The sequence below is a fragment of the Lolium rigidum genome, chromosome 4 (assembly GCF_022539505.1).
Source record: "Lolium rigidum isolate FL_2022 chromosome 4, APGP_CSIRO_Lrig_0.1, whole genome shotgun sequence".
Lineage (NCBI taxonomy): Eukaryota > Viridiplantae > Streptophyta > Magnoliopsida > Poales > Poaceae > Lolium > Lolium rigidum.
This window is the reverse complement of record NC_061511.1, coordinates 128,424,525-128,428,176: the sequence shown is the minus strand read 5'-3', so window position 1 is coordinate 128,428,176 and position 3,652 is coordinate 128,424,525. Positions and strand designations below refer to the sequence as shown.

Below are 3,652 nucleotides of genomic sequence, written 5' to 3'. Positions count from 1 at the left end.
ATAACTTGAAAATAATTAGCTTGTGAGCAAAAGATTCAGGTTAACCACTTACCTGCAGTTGCACTTGGGCACCTCCGCGCGACTATCCCCAACAGCAGGTCCTCTCGACCGTGATCGTTGTCGTCTTGTTGAGACGCTGGATCCCGGCGCACTCGAACGCCCCAAATCTTCTGAAGTGCTTGATGGTTGAAGTGCAATATAGAACGATTGCATGCTACCTATAGCTAGTCGTTCAGTTCATGCCTCTGAATTTACTGTGGCCATTGCGCCGCCGTTCTGCATCAGTGACCCATCACGTTCTGGCCAACGCCAAGACCTGTCGGGCAATGCGCACTGTGTACCACCTCCGCCTCCGAGTCTGACGGCGCCATTGCACACCCAAATGTGCTGTTCTCCTAGTGAACCCCGCATGCTACCGCCATCTTCCCCTTCCCACTATCGCCGGAGCGGCGGCCAGTGATGGAGCGCCGGCGGATGTTGCTCATCCCTTAGCACACGTTGCAGACGGATGGGAGGATGGGTTTGTAGCCATCCATATGCTCCCCATATATGTTTATTCTGCTACGCCTTCCATATCATCACGCCGGCTCGAACTGAGTCAAATATGTCCTTGGTCAGGTGTTGCCCCCACTGAAGCACCCGGTGCAGGGCATACCTGTGGATCAGAAGTTCTGAAGTATTAGTCCCCGATGGCGCCATCACCACCCGGGACTGCAGCAGGGAGATTTCTGAAATTAGCGACTAAATCAACATTACCATGTACAATTGGAAAAACACTATACAAAATGCAGGCATACCTACATGCCATTGGCAATACCACCAAGATGATTCAAATGCTCACGATTGATCACCAACTAATTTCTCTGTTTTTCTTCCTGTTCTAAGAGTGGCAGTCGTGCTTTGAAGAACTTAAGAGTATCTCCTGTTATGAGCTTGCATAAACTGGAAGCATGATGTTATTTTTTTGTTTTCATCGACAGTCGCTAAATCTTGTGACCATGTGGTTGGGATGTTTTCTCGAACCTGTGGAGGGCACACGAAGGAGTATGATAGTCCAGCACCAGTGCATAGCGATTCCATTCATCCCTTCACCTGCTGCAGTTAGAAAATTCACAGAGAACTAGAGATAAGTTGAACCATTACCATGGAAACATATTGATGATGCACTTGTACTGGTGGAGGAGCTGTAGAAATAAATATAGAGAGAAGAAAAGCTGATGGCCGCGGAGTCGAGTCGACTTTGTCTCCCGTTGCCATTAAATTTGCCTTTTGGTGAGGATCCAGTAGCTGGCGGCGCGACCATGGTAAGGCAAGAGGAAGGTTGCCAATGATGATATGCGGTAGTGATAGGAGAGCCGGCGCAGACAACTTTGCTCTGGTAGCTGCAAAGGGCTTTTGACTCTATACTGAACTGCAATAGTGCTTCTTCTAAAAAAAAGGACTACCATGGCCAACGAAGCAACCCGAGAAGCGAAAATAGGAGCAAATCGATGGAGCACTCTGATACAGAATCAACTACAGTAACTTTTTGCGGGCCGATACAAATTGGAGGAGTGCTCTCCGTGAACGCTGGCTGCGGCGTGCACAGGTGACCCCGTGGCCTGCGAAAAATTCCAGTTGACTGTCCAGGTCGAAGAGCCAGGCGGAAGGGCGAAACGGCGGAAACATCGACTGGGGCCGATCTTCGGGCATGATATAGAGCTGCGATGGAACTTCGGGTGATGCAATTTCGATCTGGTGTTTCGCCCAAGGGATTCGATTCAAGCCGGAAGTCAAGGACCACAGCGCTGCGAAAACTCGTAAGTACGCCCGAGCTTGAGTGATCTCCATATCCACATTGCATCGGACCGTTGCCTTTTGTAAGTGACGTCATAGGCATGTCTTGTATACGATGCAGCACTACATACGCCAAGTACAAGCTGGAATGAGCGCCAACCACTTTTCAGCGTAAGAAACACGCCGATGCAAAGCCGAAAGTGAGCAGCGGACGCGGTTCCTGTTCGAGCCGTTGGCAGGGGACGGGGGGTCCTGGACCTGTGCTCGCCATGTGTGTGTCTAGGTCATACAGGATTAGTGTGATATGGTCTGGTCGCATAGGAACCGCGTTAGGGCATCTTCAACGGGGCGACGGAGTGTGGTCTGGAAATGTATTCGGACACAGACCCAACGATCTGATGCATAGTATCCGGACTGTCCACGGAGACGCAAACTTGTTCCAAATATATGTTTTGGATGCGCTTCTACAAACACTGTGCGGATGCGTAAAGTGTCCGTTCGCGCCTGACGGACGTTTCGTCGGACCCGTCTGCCAGCAACCCAGACTCGATGTGTCTTCTCAGTTGCGCCAGCGCCGAGGCATCACTTCGGCAATCTGCGCCACGTTAATGGCGATGCCTCGCCTGCCGACGGCCGCCGCCCACCTCTGCCAGCGAAGTAATGGCGATGCCACGTGTGTCGTGCCGCTCGCCTGCCTCCAACGTATATAAATAGGGCGCGCGGATCTCATCTCTTCTCACAGAAAACCCTAGCCGCCGCACAACCTTCATCGTAGCGCCGCCTCCACGCAGCCCTATGCCTTTGCCATGAGCAGCGGTGGGCGCGGCCAGGCTATTGCGCCTCGACTCCATCTCCCCCGGTCGAGAGCTCCGAGGAGTTGGAGGAGGACGAAAGCTCGGACAACATCCTCGACGCGGCTAGACACGCGAGGTTCATGTCTGATGCCGAGCGTGAAGCAGAGGAGGATCGAGCGGCCCACACGACATTCAACACCGAGATGGAACGCCATAGGGAGGTGGCGCCGCAGAGGACGACTCCTCGAACATCGATTGGTCCTCTAGTGATCCTAATTAGCCTACCCCGGAGGATAGGACGGCGGATCAGATGGCGTTAGTCGACTCCTTCGAAACGCTCAAGAAGGCCGATGATGCACGAACTAGGCGCTGCGACAGCACCTGCTAGAGGACGCGGCGGCTCACTGAGCTCTAGCGGCCGCACGACGGGCGGCGGAGAAGCAGAGGAGAGAGGGACGCAACGACAGGGCCGGACTATCGGGCACCAAGTATCCTAGGGCTGATATCTCCTTTAGTTTGTAGTACATTATGCTTTTTACTTGGTAAATGAAAAATAGTATTGAAAAAAATGAATCGCCTCCCTGGGTATACACCTAGACACAAATGGATACGCGGTCAAAATAGACGCAAACAAATGCGCGTGACCATTTTTACGTCCCCTGGAGATGCCCTAACATCTTGTTCCACTGGAACTCCCTATATTATAAAAAAAAATCGGCGGAGGGGTGGGAAAAACTATTCGCCTAATGATACTCCCTCCGTCAGGCCAAAGATGCCGGAGCTGTCCGTCACGCCAGTTCATTTTCACTTTTACAAAGAAAAACCTAAAACTTTGTGATTGTTTCAAATCTGGACTCGAAATCAATTTTCAAATATGTAATTTTGTCGCCGTCGATCGTCTGGCCGGTTCGTCGACGGAGTGCTTCCCTCGCGAGCACGCCGGCCTGCCGAGAACACGCACGGCCGCACGTGCACGAGTTCCCGTAATATTCCACGACGCGCATGAACTCAAGGATCACAGACGCGAAGGAGCTCACCGGCGCTTGACAGGGCGGCTCAACCTGGCGGCCGGCCAGCCTACT

The 3,652-nt window shown here is 52.5% G+C and overlaps 1 long non-coding RNA gene across 1 annotated transcript; it reads right to left on the bottom strand.

Moving 5' to 3' along the window:
• Positions 1 to 392: 392 nt before the first annotated feature.
• LOC124707355 lies at positions 393 to 1,276 on the bottom strand. Its single transcript, XR_007004807.1, has 3 exons — positions 1,024 to 1,276; positions 802 to 942; positions 393 to 711 (listed from the first exon to the last, which is right to left on the bottom strand). It is a non-coding gene; the product is annotated as an uncharacterized LOC124707355 (long non-coding RNA).
• Between the last annotated feature and the right edge of the window lie 2,376 nt (positions 1,277 to 3,652).